This window comes from Tenrec ecaudatus, chromosome 9 (genome assembly GCF_050624435.1).
Source record: "Tenrec ecaudatus isolate mTenEca1 chromosome 9, mTenEca1.hap1, whole genome shotgun sequence".
NCBI classification, from domain to species: Eukaryota; Metazoa; Chordata; class Mammalia; order Afrosoricida; family Tenrecidae; genus Tenrec; species Tenrec ecaudatus.
In genome coordinates, this window is record NC_134538.1 from 90778603 (window position 1) to 90793455 (window position 14853).

A 14853-nucleotide genomic window follows, 5' to 3' on the forward strand; every position below is an offset into this window, starting at 1 on the left:
CTTGACTATGCAAAGTTGCTCAGTTGTGTGAATCATAACAAATTATGGATAACAGTGCCCAGAATAGGAATTCCAGAACACTTCAGTGTGCTCACATGGAAACTATGTAGACAAAGATGCAGTCGTTACACAGAGGAAGTGTGCACCAAATGGCTTAAAATTAGGAAATGTGTATGTCAGGGTTCTATTTTTTTTGGTATAGATATTCAATATGTATGTTGAGCAAATCATCCTAGAAGCTATATCATAAGAAGGAGCTTCAAAAACATTAACGAGAAAATTTCATTTGGACATGAATTTTATAAATAATATGCAAAGGAATTAAAAATAAGAATTGAAGAAAGATTCATTAACCTTTGAGATACAAAAATGATACAACTGTGCATCAAGCAAGGAGGACTTGAACTGCTTACTGATGAAGGTCAAAACTTTAGTTCTAAGTATGGATTGTTTTTCAATATAAAGAACACAAAAATCCTCCCAACTTGACTAATAAACATTTTCTTGGGGAATGGAGAAAAGATTGAAGTTAAGAATCTTGTTTTACTTTTATCCGCACTTAACAGCCATAGAAGCAGAAGTCAATAAATCAGATTTTGCATTGCATTAGGCAAATCTGCTTCTGGGGAATAAAAAACTCTTGAAAATGTTAGAAAGCCTAGATGTCACCTGGAGAACTAAGGTGTGCCTGGTACAAGATACGGTGTTTTCAGTCCCCTTTGATGCCTGGGAAGTTGGACAACGAATAAATAGGAATGAAGGAGAATTAGAGCCTTTGAATGATAGTTTTGGCAAAGGATATTAAATATCCCAAAGACTGACAGAAGACTGAATAAATTTTGTCTTGGAAGACACATAGCCCGAATACACCTTAGAAACCAGGATCACAAGGCTTTCACTCACATATTTTGGATGTGTTATCAAGAAGGCTCATTCCCTAGAGAAGAACATCACTCTTGGGAAGCTACAGGGTTTGTGAAAAAGAGGAAAACTCTCAAGAAGGTGGATTGACATAGTAGCTGCAAAAATGGCCCCAAACATAGCAACTACTGTGAAGATGGGGCAGGACCCACCACACTATTTTCTTGTTCATAGGGTCGCTATAACTTGATAGCACATAACAATAACACTACAATGAAAAATTGTATATCCTTTTAATTTTTCATAAATAAATGGAGAGTTTGAAATACTAATGAACTGGTCCCATAACAAAGTCACTGAGTCAGGGAAAGGATTTGAAAAGGAACCTGAATAAGAAGTAGGTAGAGCTGAAATTAGTGAAATATGAGAAACGGTCAACATTCAGCAGGGAGGCAAACTCAAGAAAAAGGAAGGTTGATTCAAAAGGAAATGGAGTAAGAATAAAGGTCAACTTTCTCTCACATAAAGAAAAAGGTATACTTCTCTGTCATGCAAAAAACAAAGCCTAGATTCAGGCAAATTTATTGCCTGTTCAGTGTGCACCTTCTCTAGAAACACCTTTGAGTAAGATTGGAAGAAGCGTAAACCGCTTTAAAATGGATACATAGTAAGATAGAAAGAATGTTCAGAAAAGTGAATGCTTGTCTCTTGATCTTTGCACATCTGGGTAACACGCAGAGTAAAGGCAGGAGTATTTGAGAAGTTCTGATTTCAAAACTAACAACAAAGAAAATAAGAACAACGAGAGAGAATTGTGTGAAAAGAATGACATGAAGTTAATTTAGCAGCAAAATAGCATTGCTCCACTTTAAACTAACAGCTCTACCAAGATTGCTAAGCTAGGCTCCAGCTCAGGGTGCGAATGGATGCTGAGAAAAGGTGAGTCAAAGAGGAGCCCAGTATGAAAATCTTCAGGAGGATGTGGAGAAACCCTTAAGATTCTTCATTTCAAGCAGTTCATTAGAACATTTTCCACTCTGCTTATTGAAGCTGTGGTAAAATTGAGAACTCATATTTCTCACTCTAGGATATGGAAAATTTAAACTACGAGGAGATGGAAAGGAAGGAAGAGGCAAGAGGAGGGAAATCAGGATTTAATTATGGATAATCAAAATTGATTGGTATTTTTAATTGAACTAAAAGATGGGAGTCATAATAAAACCACAGTGATTTATGTACAAAAATAATACAAAAGAGGGGGCTATCTTTAAGAAGTTCATGCAAATAAAAAGAAACTCACTGTACAGGTTGTACTTTGTTTATTTACTCACGTTACAACTAATATTTATTGAGTAAGCCTAAAAAACTCAACTAACATTCTGAAAATGCCAATATCAAATCTAGTGCAAGCTTTCTCTTGTATTAGTTAGAATTGCTGTCATTTTTCAAAAGCCTGCAATGTTCTGGCAACTATTCGAGACCTTTTCTATGTTCTATCCCATTCACGTCTGCTAACAGCCTTTGCAAAGTAGGTAATACTACCCTCATGCAGTGGACGTCCGGAGAAAGATGAGGCTTTCTACTCCTCCAAAGAGTGGCTGTCTTGGAAACCCACAAGGCCAGTTCTGTCCTGTCCGATCGACTGAGTCCGTATTCACTTGATGGCCAGGAGTTTGAGCAGTAGATGTGGAACCTGAGGGTGATGGGTAATCCATCCAAGATCACAGAGCTAGTTAATGGAAGAGCCAACCTTCTAACCAAAATACCAGTCCTCTCTGATTTTCTGGGTGGTGTAAGTGGGCAAAATGCGCAGCTGCTAATTAGTCAAGGCGAAGTTCGTGTTCACTCAGAGAGGCTCCCAAGAAAGGACCCAGACCTTAGGGAGCACCGCTCTGCTCAGACCCACACAGGGCTGACCAACGCAGAGTGTGCTCAATGGCCACTTGTTTGTTTGGGGCAGATAAGGCTCTCTGCTGTGGAATGGGTTATGTATTGGGCTAGTAACTGCAAGCTCTTCAAGCAAACCCACAAGCTGCTCGGTGGGAGAACGACAATGCTTTCTGCTCCAATAAAGGTTTACAACCTTGAAAGCCCAGGAAGCCGTTCTACTCGGTCCTATTAGCTAACCAGGAGTCAGAGTTGACTTGATACATGTGGAGGGTTTTTTGGTTGTTGTTGGTACATTTATTGTAACTGATGATCCAATATTGGCATACTACCCAAAGGTCACAACTTACATTAGAGTGTCCAATTTGTGTTTTACAATCCTAAGGGTTTTTCCAGGACATGCTAGGGATACGGTTTCCACAGGAATGGAAGAGTAACACCCCAAATGGATCTGATTTGGGGAGGCATGTCTACAAATTCATCAATACTTTTAGTGATCAAATGGCACACAGAAAGTCTATCTATTCATCAATATTACATGCTTTTCTTTCTTCTCAAGAAACACTCAAAGGATTTCAGAGTACTGCAAATAATGTCTGGGAGGGGTCCTGGTAGAATATTGGTGAAAGCGCTGGGCTGATAACCAAAGAGTCGGCTGTTTAAACTCCCAAGCACTCACAAGGAGATACGGCAATCTACCTCGCTGAAGATCTGCAGCCTGGAGAACCCTAGGGGACAGTTCTCTGCTTTATTGGATTGCTATGAGTCAGAATAGACTTGATATCAGTAGATATGGATTTGGAATTTAAGAAATATTATTCATAGAAAAATTCCATTATCTATGAATTCCATTTTCCACAAACTTAAACAAACAAACTACCTTTTTATTGTGAATTGGCTGAAGATTTAGAGAACAGAACCAATTTCTATTCAGCAATTGAGACAAATTTTGTTGCATGTCAATTACATCACTTATCAGCTTACTCCCTGGGTTTCCTGTTTTTATTCATCCTTCTTTCCTAGCCTTTCTGGGTTTTGATCTTAAATCCTAAGGAGGCTCAATTTCTTAGTGCTGTTATTCTCTTCATATCACCATTGTTTGATGAAAGGCTATGCCATGGTGATGCGTTCAAGCCCGACCAAAAGGGGGACTGAGGGTCGTAGTCTTAGTGGTTCCACCTGTCTCCAGCTGACCAGTCACCCTGGTATTTTTCATGAATTTGAGATTTTTCCACATTGTTTTCCCGCACTGTCCGCGGACTTGTAACACGCTCACTTTCAGAGCAGTTGGCAATGATGGCTAATCCTTCTGTTCCAGGCTCTGGAAGGCTGACGTTTGCAAGATGCATTGGGCTAATTGTTTTCACACATCAACGTTTTCTTTGCGCTTCTTTCCTCCAGACAGACTTTAAATGACCACTCACAAACTTTTAAGTTGCCAGTTGCTACTCACCAAAGTAGAATATAAAGCATTGTATTTGTGCTCTGTGTTATAGTAATTGCTTGGTGTCCCGGAGACTATTGTTCTGAGGCCCCAGGTCCAGCAACTTTTTCCTTCATGGTGTTTGTTCATATCTCAGACATTTCTATAACTTGGCCCTGTATGCTAAATGACATGTGTACATATATTTGCAGCATAAGTAGAAATATAGCCATGTACAAATATCCTGTCAAATTTTTATATAGTCATGGTATTCTCCGACTTTTTCTCCCAGAACCGTTCAACATATATATCTATTCAAGATTCTATTCTTTTTTTTTTTGTCGCTTGTCAGCAGTTTATTTCACAGCCTAAAGTGGATTTGGCTCAGGTGAGCACAAGTCGGCTCTGGCCTGCCCACCCCACCCTCCCACCAAAGTCCAAACAAGAAGGGTTGCATGGGGCATGAAGTCGACCTTGGAGCACAAAGGGGGTCTTTGCAACCTGACCCCGAGCTGCCAGCATGTTAGGAAGGCACTGGGTCCCCAGACTCAATTCACACTGGAGGCGGACAGGGTGAGGTTCAGTGTCCAATGAGTGGCAGTCCAGGCGCTACGGAACCACCTTCTTCGCTGTCCTGTCTCAGAATGTTTATGGATAAGGGCATAGGGGTTGGAGGGAGGGGCTCCTGGAGGGTCCTCGTTACATGTTGGCCTGCTCATGCTGCAACCGCGAGTTGTTGGCATGGGATACCGTGTTCCAGGCATCCATGTAGTGGTCCATGCACATGGCGATGCACTTCTGCTCAGAATTATCCAGGGAGCCCCCAGGCTTTCCTATGCACTTCCGGAAACACTTGTCCGTCATCCTCTGTAGCAACTCCTGCGCGTTGGCGATGGCAATCTGTACTTTCACCTGCTCCATGATGACACCGGGGTCCAGCTTCCCGCCCCCGGAATTCCCGAAATCTGAGCCGAAGCCGCCCTCCATTGCTCCGCAAAGTCACCCGGACCGCCGCCGCGTGCGCCGACCTGTACTGGCCGATTCTATTCTTATATCATCATTATTTCAGGATTTTAAGTATAACAGTATTTATCTCTGTCACATATATGCAGGAAATATCGAACATTTCAAGAGGTTGGAAATGATCAAGAACCAATAGTATTGAAGGAAGAAGTCCAAGTCAAACTGAAGGTATTAGCAGAAAACAAGTCTCCAGGAATGGGCAGAATACTAACTGAAATGTTTAAACAAGCTGACGAATACTCATTCGTCTATGCCAAGAAATTTGGAAAATACCAGTTCAGTTGGCTGAAAGAGATCCATATTTTTTTTGCTCATTCCCAAGAAGGTGACCTAACAAGGAGGAAATACTTGGACAAGATCATTAATGTCACATGAAAGTACAATTCTGCTGAGGATAATTTTTAAAATGGTTATAGCAGTCCATTTAGAGGTTGCTACCAGAAATCCAAGCTGAATTCAGAAGACATGGCATGAGGGATAACATTACTGATATCAATTGGATCTTGACTGAAAGCAGAAGAGATCAGAAAGATGTTCATTTGCGTTTATTGGCTATGCAAAGGCATTCAGTCCTGTGGATCATAGCAAACTGTATAATCTTTAGAAGAGTGGGATTTCCAGAATTAATTGGGCTCATGCAGAACCTGCACATGGACCAAGAAATCGTCACATGAACAAAGCAAGGGACTACTGCATGGCTTCACGCAGGAAAGGCGTGTGTCAGAGTTGTATCCTTCCATTACACTCACTCAAGGTGAAGGCTGAGCAGATCAGTGAGTAAACTGCTCTGCAGAATGAAGAACGTGCTTCGAGATGGGAGACAGCCCCTGCATAGTAGCATGTGTACGGCACAAGCTTGCTTTCTGAAAACCAAGAGGCCTTGAAGCTGGTCGATGAAGATCAAGGACTACGGTCTTCAGCACAGATTGCAGCTCAATGTAAAGAAAACAAAAATCCTCACAAACGGACCAAGAGACAACACCTGATGGAAAGAGAAAAGATGGAAGTTGTCAAGGATTTCATTTTGCTTGGATATGCAATCAATGCTCATAGAAGCACCTGTCAAGAAATCAAACAGCATCTTGCACTGGGCAGACCTTTGCACAGGACCTCTTTAGAGTGATGAAGAACAAGGATTGAAGTACATCTGATCCAAGGCACCGTGGTTGGGACTTGAGTCGTGGCCCACCTGATGCCCCAGGTTCCTGGAGCAGGTCAACGGGCAGGATACTCGCAGTGGTTTCCAACCTTCCTAATGCTGCGACCCTTTACTACAGTTCCTCACGGGGTGGTGACCCTCCAACCATAACATTATTTTCATTGCTACTTCATAACTGTCATTTTGCTACTGGTATGAACCAGGCCACCCCTGGGAAAGGGTTGTTTGACCCCAAATGGGTCAGGACCCACAGGTTGAGAGCCGCTGCTCCAGAGGGAAAGCTGTTTGTCTTGGGAGTGAGCATTACCCCAACCATGTAAATCATTCCTTTCCTATTGGGGGGTTGTGGAAGACGTTGCGGTCGATTGCAGAATGCGGGGATGCGAGGGAATATACTGAGGGGAAGCGTGGTTGTTGCTATGGGGGTGATGGATTTGCTCTGTAAATATTCATCTAATTCCCAATCAAAATTTAAACAAACAAACAAAGGTCTAATTGAAAGAGTGGCTGCTGATGGGATCTATCTGCAGGGCCAGTGAAATTCAAGGTAGAGAGGTTATGGAAAACCTCCTTTGGGGGTGTCAAAGGGGTAATTTTGACAGGTTTTCTTAAAGGACAATCAAAGGGAAACCATAGAGTTTATTAAGAAGTATCAAGAAAAATGAAAACTGCATCCGTGAGAAAAGGGTCATAAAATGCGCACTGACAAAAAGTTTTTTCCCATCATGCCAAGTCACTTGCTTGTTCTTCCAGGCAGGCAAAGCCTCGAAGATGTGTCTGTAATGATTGTGTTGGGCAATCTTATCTGATGTCAGCTACCTACAGCCCTTAGCTTCCCCTTCAGACTTCTTTTTGTTCCCCAAACTCAAAGAACATTAAAAAGGAACACTGTGTGGCTTCCTCGAAGATGCCCGTGCTGTCATTTTAGCGCCAAGTAAATCAGAGAGGAGTTTCTGGCTGTTTGGAAATGTTAGACAAAATACAGAACCCTAAGAAGTGTATAGACTTCGATGGAGCGTAAGCCAGGAAACAATTGCTTTGGTGTAATGTTTGGTTTAATAAAGGTTTCTATGATTTCGTACCAATATGGTTTTACTTGCTTTCATATTTTCATGGAAACCAAAAAAAGAAAAGAGGAGAGAGCATCCACTGTGGCAGCCTGTGTAAAACTAAGCACTTTCTTGGGTTTTATTGTTGTTGTTTGCTGTTGTGAAGTTTGATGTCACAGTTGCGAAGGAAAGTCCAGCTCATTTCCAGTACATCATGTTTAGTGCTTCTGTTTTACTTCTAGCGCACTGAGTAGTACCTGGGGTTTCGAAGCCTGCCAGTGATCCTCCACAATGCAGCCACTAATGTCTATATGCCGGGAACAGTCAGAGGGAGGATAGTCAGGACCAGGAGCAGAAAATAAAGTATGTGGCTGAATGCTTCCATGAACAATGGTATCTTTATTATGAAATCGGAAGAATTGGAGGCTGCTTGGCTACTACTACTGAATATTGTGATTTAAAAAAAATCTACTGAAGCATCTTGATCAACAGAGGAACAAATGTAAAACAGAATTTCAACTTCTCATGGAATTCAGATATTTGGGGATCATGATAGGTGTGTATGAACCCCTAAAAATATTGCTTTGAGATCATCTTTAAAACTTGAATCAACAATGCCCCTTAAAGGTTTTTAAACAATGGTTTGCCTTAACTAAAATCAAAGTTTATTTTAAGCATTGAGTTTTTTAAGAACTGCATTAATATATTTTATGCTTTTTTATTAATGTCAAAAGCACATTTTTTGCTTTCCAGAAGTCAAAATTAATTACCAAATATCTAAAATTCCCAAACACAGAAGAGTATATAGAAAGAAACATGAAATCAATATTCCAAAACAACAATTTTGCATATTTCCTGTGGAGCTCTAAATTTCCATTAAATTTAGGAATTTGGGAATAAATCAGAGTTATAAGCAGAGTCATAATGTATGGATTGTTACAAGAGCTGTAAGAGTCCTCAATAAAATATTTTTTAAGAAAGAAAAAAAAGCAATGTCATAGTTATGTATAAAGGCAAAAGGATCCACATTCTCTGCTTGTGTATTAACATTATCACTGAGATTTGTATGGCAAAAATTGCTTTTACTATAAAAAATTGCTTTTACTACTGATTTTTTTGAAAATGTGAAACTGGGTAAGTTTGCATTATATAATGAAGACTGTAGAAGAGTAGCTACATGTGAATTGTGGTACTGGAGAAGAAAATTGAAAGTACTATCAACTGTGAAAAGGACAAACGGATTCATCTCTATTAGAAGGCCAGAGTGTTCTTTAGAGGCAAGGATGGCAAGACTTCTTCTTTTGGACACATTGTGAGAAGAGACAGTCCTTGGAGGACAGCATGCTTGGAAAGTGGGGGGTGGAGGGGGACAACGGAAAAGAGGAAGGCCTTCCACAGGATGGCTTGACACGGTGGCTATAAGGATGGGCTCAGGCCCGGGAACAATCATGAGGATGCCACAGGACTGGCAGTGTTTTGTTCTGCTGTGCATGGGATCGCTATGGGTCTGAGCCGACTCGAAGACACCTAACAACAAAAGCACCAATGCCAAGATAAGAAGTAAGTGAAACCAGACTCTCAGGCTAGAGATGACAACAACACGATTTTGAAGTAAGATGCCCTAAAGAAGTGCTTATTTTTAACTAGGAATTTCACTTTTTCCTCTAGTTTGGGGATACTGGAATTTATTCCCAGAGCTCCCAACCTGAAGAAACCATAGAGATAATAAATTCTATTCTGGAAACACTGGATCGGGTTTGAAAGACCAGTTTCCCATTGGAGATTGATCACGGTACATTTCGTTGGCCATGGAAAACCACTACTCGAGCCTTCCCCGGCATATCCCGGCGGAGCCGTGCTGCCACGCCCGCAGGAATTCCTACTTGAGAACTTGAAACAAGATTTGATTTTAGCTTCTACCATAAAAACACATGGTGGATACACGAACGGCTGCTAAGTCTTTTGATGTTCATTAGGAGGAAGGAGTGGGGCGCTGTTTCCTGGAAGACTATGGGGCACTAGGGAGCATTAAAGACAGAAACAATGGCAAAGGAAACGGCAGGCTTGCACACTCATTATGTTTCCGTGAACAATGATTTTCGTAAGTGTGGAAGACTTGAATGGATGTGTCACTGGTTCCAATATTGTTCCCACCACTGTCTGAGCACTGCAGAGAATACCTCTGTGCTCTAGATTTACATTTTCAAAAACACCCAACGTAATATCTGCTTCCCCCAGTTACCTAACGGGAATACTGGATTGTTTTCATTGCAGACAATGTGAAAGGCCTGCTGGGACATGGGTAGTTTGAAGATCTCTTAAAAGAAATATTGTATCCAGCTTTTGTCTTCCCACCGCCAGTTCCCTATATTAGTTTAACTTTATAGAGAATAGAAAATATTCAAAAAAGGTAAAGAAGAGAATAAAAATATTCATAATTTCTCAAACTTATTCTAGAAATAACCTATCTTTTAATATGTGTCTTTAAAGTCATAGAAGTATGAACATATTGCTTTGCTTAAAAAAGAACTAGATTCCTTACATAATTAGATATACTTGGTCAAATAGTATCACTCCCCTGCTTGTAATTTTTGGTGTTACATAGATTTACCTTCTCTTTGAAATGAATAAACCAACCCCGTCATGACAGTCTTCGTCACATTCATCTTCATTTGCTGCAAGTGAAGATTTGAAATCATCAAAAAGGCTTTGAGTCTTTTCTTTCACCGAAGTAAAGCTAAATAAGAACTGTATGCACCTGTTCTGACTTACCCACCAAATTGATGTAAAGACACACAGGCATGGATCTCCTTTGTAATCTAGGGACTGCTGGTCTATTGTGGACTCTGACTTCCCACACAACTTTCTGTCATTGCCAAGCAACTACCCCAGTTTTGTTTTTTTCTGACCATAAGGCACAGAATTGTGCATGACTCAGACATCTCACATGTGTTATTTCTCTAAATCCTTGGATTGTTCCAATGTAATAGAAAGATAAATCATGGTGCGTTGGACAATGCATTAGTGAGAGCTTCTTCTAGCCATGGCTCAATTGACAAGTCAGAATCCAATCCATTTGTTGGTTTGTCACAAAAGGATTCAAATCCATTTTTTCTCCTTTGCAACTATGCAGATCTGTGTTTAGGTCTGTGTTTAGGTTTGAAGAGTAAGTAATCGGGGAACATTTAAGGCTGTGACACCTCTTTATTGTTATTTTACCATTTTAAGATTTGTTCAGCTTTATGGTTGTTCCTTTTATTTATGAAATATAACACATAAAAATCATTCTCTATACAGTTCCACAGCTCATCTCAACAAGAGGGGTGGCACCCCAATAAGCCCTGGGTATGGGCGCTTTCTCTCTTGTCTTCTTTTCCATTCACCGCCCCTCCTTACTTCCCTGGGTGCCTCCCTACCCCTTCGTCCTCTGCCCTGACCCAGGCATAGTCTTCAAAGTCTCCTTTGGTTTGAGAATCATTCCCCCTTTAAAAGGGTGTCATTGCTTCTAGGTGTCCTGCAGTCCATGCTGACTCACATTGACCCTGTGCCCAGCGCCACGACACACTGCCGGGCCGTATATCAGCCTCACAGTTATTCTTAGTTCTGATTTTGTGTTGTTGATTGCGTTTCATTGGTACTTCACTTACATATCACCCAATTCAATAGTTCAATCATAGAAGAAGAGTTGTACAATCTTAGAAAAAAATACAAAACAATATATTCACCAATTCAACAACTTCTCTATCTATGATGCTCTTAGTGCTGCAGGGGCATCTATGATACTCTTAGTGTTGCAGGGCATCGATGATACTCTTAGTGCTGCAGGGGCATCTATGATGCTCTTAGTGCTGCAGGGGCATCGATGATGCTCTTAGTGCTTCAGGGGCATCTATGATACTCTTAGTGCTGCAGGGGCATCTATGATACTCTTAGTCTTGCAGGGCATCGATGATGCTCTTAGTGCTGCAGGGGCATCTATGATACTCTTAGTGTTGCAGGGCATCGATGATACTCTTAGTGCTGCAGGGGCATCTATGATGTTCTTAGTCCTGCAGGGGCATCTATGATGCTCTTAGTGCTGCAGGGGTATCTATGATGCTCTTAGTGCTGCAGGGGCATCTATGATGCTCTTAGTGCTGCAGGGGCATCGATGATACTCTTAGTGCTGCAGGGGCATCTATGGTGCTCTTAGTGCTGCAGGGGCATCAATGATGCTCTTAGTGCTGCAGGGGTATCTATGATGCTCTTAGTGCTGCAGGGGCATCTATGATGCTCTTAGTGCTGCAGGGGCATCGATGATACTCTTAGTGCTGCAGGGGCATCTATGGTGCTCTTAGTGCTGCAGGGGCATCAATGATGCTCTTAGTGCTGCAGGGGCATCTATGATGCTCTTAGTGCTGCAGGGGCATCGATGATACTCTTAGTGCTGCAGGGGCATCTATGGTGCTCTTAGTGCTGCAGGGGCATCAATGATGCTCTTAGTGCTGCAGGGGCATCTATGATACTCTTAGTGTTGCAGGGACATCTATGAAACTCTTAGTGCTACAGGGGCAACTATGATGCTCTTAGTGCTGCAGGGGTATCTATGATGCTCTTAGTCCTGCAGGGGCATCTATGATGCTCTTAGTGCTGAAGGGGTATCTATGATGCTCTTAGTGCTGCAGGGGTATCTATGATGCTCTTAGTGTTGCAGGGGCATCTATGATGCTCTTAGTCCTGCAGGGGCATCGATGATGCTCTTAGTGCTGCAGGGGCATCGATGATACTCTTAGTGCTGCAGGGGGTTTCTATGATACTCTTAGTGCTGCAGGGGCATCTATGATGCTCTTAGTGTTGTAAACCATTATTGTGACCACTCTCCATTTTGTCCCACCAACCTGCAAATGACCTCAATGTCCTCCTTCACCCATGGGAAACATACGTAAGTCTGCTCTCTTTTTTTAAGTAGTTTTCTTGATAGAATATTCACGTATCATACACCTCCATAGTTAAACTGGTTCTAAAACGAATTGTGTACACATTATCATAATCAGCTCTAAGATCCGTCTCCACCCCTAGCCCTCACCCAGTTGTTCTTATGTTTGAGCTCATTGTTGCAGCCATGACATCAATCCATCTTGTTGAGGCCCTTATTTATTTTATTTACTTTTTGCTGTCCCTCTACTTTACCAGATATGATATCCTTCTCCAGAGACTCGTCTGTCCCAATTACATGTCCAAATTAATAATGGTAAGAATGGTATCCTGAACTATCTTTATGTGATTGACTATCTTTGTGGAACACGATGTCCTCCAATTTTGCCCATGTCCTGTTGTGTGTGGCAGACCCCTCAGTGTTTACTAAGGATGCATAATATACCACTGTGCGTGTGTACCAGAGTTTGCTTATCCCTTCCAGAACCCAATAATAAACTAGCAATGATCTCACACATATAATTCCCAAAGACCTGCATTAGAAATGAACTAGGGTTCCTGAGAGTAAAAGAGAACTCCATCCCTGATGTGTTGTTAGCAATCCCTTTAAGAGCTTCTTCAAATTTTTCTACGTCGCCCCACTTTTCACCTGAGAAATTTGCTATAAGGCAGCCACTGCCCCCAACACCTTCTCTTCATTATAAGTTTGATTTTCAATTCATTTTTGGTCATTTCATGTCCTGAAACTTTTCACTGTTGCCAATTTTTTGAGACTCCTGCATTCACTGACGTGACCCCAAATAGGCCTGCAACCCACAGTGGGTGGAGCTTTGGGCCACTCATTTGCATCAAGCTGTCGAGATTCTTCATCTTTCATAGGATAGGAGATGAAATACATAGGAAGGAAGCATTGTACAAAGGGTCATAGTGCAGATTTGGATCCAAACTGCCTCCCTTCAAGTCCCAGTTGCCAACATCCTTAGCTCATGGGTGCCTCGGTTCTTTCATTTGAAAAAACATGGCTGACAAATGTACCTAGGAGGATAATTGTAAAGTGCTTATAATGGAGCCAAGCATACAGTAACCTTATTATCACTTTCATCGAGGATTTTACCCACTATCACCCCTCTTCCCATAGGAGGCCCAGGGTCCTACAGTGACGGACAATGTTGATAATATCTTTGTGATAAACTCCTGCTTCTCTCCTCTAAGGAGCTGTGCTGCCCACGTCAGAGTCTGGCATTCTTCAGGTCCTTGTCAGTTCTCTACAGATGTCTGTACAGGTTAGACCATCATCAGTGGCTCTGTTCTTCTCCCTCCCAATGCTCCTGGTCTCTGAGAATCTTCAGATACAAAGGTTGTTACAGAAGGGCACTTCACGTACTGCCATCACATCGATTCCACCTCATATCAACCCTATAGAACAGGGTAGAAGTGCCCCCTTGAGTTTCTGTGACTGATTTTTATGGGAGGAGAAAAGTAGAAAACTCGTCTTTCTTCTGCAGAGTGGTGGCAGTTTAGAACTACTGACCTTGGGACTTGTGGCCCAGCATGTAACCACCGGGTCACTGGAGCTCCCTAAAGAAGGGTAACAGGAGGGTTATTCTTTTTACTCAGTCTCCAAGGGGGCAACCAGGTAATTAAAGCTTTCAGGGATGAGAGGTACTTAAATTCAAGCATTATCAGAATTCTGTTCCTTCCACTTCTCCTTGGGTATGTATTTAGAACCGTTGTTAATCATATTTATGATTTACCTGTTTTTCTAATAAAAAACCCTCAAATTCTGATTGCCAATGAGTTGATGCCAACTCAGTGACCCTGTAGGCAGGGAAGAACGACTCCTGAGAGTTTCCATTCCTGTAATTCTTTATGGGAGTAGAAAGCCCCTCTTTCTTTTGTAGAGTGGCTGGTGGTTTTGAACTGCTGAGCTTATGGTTAATAGCCCGAAACACAACCACTACATAAAGGCAAGGGCACCTTGTCTTTTCTAATACCAAGTATTAATTCTTATAGGAAAGCATTAGTGAGGGAAGAACAAAGCAATACAGTGATGAGCACAAGAATGAAGGAAATGTTCTAAAGCTGATTGTGCCGATGATTGTTCAGCACTTCTTTTTTTTGCGGGGGGGGGGGGCTCATACAATTTATTGGGGCTCATACAATTTATTGGGGCTCATACAATTCTTATCACAGTTCATACATATACATACATCAATTGTATAAAGCACATCTGTACAGTCTTTGCCCTAATCATTTTTTTCCTCCTCTTTTCTTTTTTTACATTTTATTAGGGACTCATACAACTCTTATCACCATCCATACATATACATACATCAATTGTATAAAGCACATCCATACATTCCCTGCCCCAATCATTCTCAAGGCATTTGCTCTCCACTTAAGCCCCCTGCATCAGGTCCTCTTTTTTTTCCCCTCCCTCCTCTTTCCCCCCTCCCTCATGTGCCCTTGGTAATTTATACATCGTTATTTTGTCATATCTTGCCCTACCCGGAGTCTCCCTTCCCCCCTTCTCTGCT

At 41.7% G+C, this 14853-nt stretch overlaps 1 pseudogene; it reads right to left on the reverse strand.

Annotated features, from left to right (window-relative positions):
- Positions 1-4870: 4870 nt before the first annotated feature.
- On the reverse strand, positions 4871-5158 carry LOC142456441 (mitochondrial import inner membrane translocase subunit Tim13 pseudogene; annotated as a pseudogene).
- Between the last annotated feature and the right edge of the window lie 9695 nt (positions 5159-14853).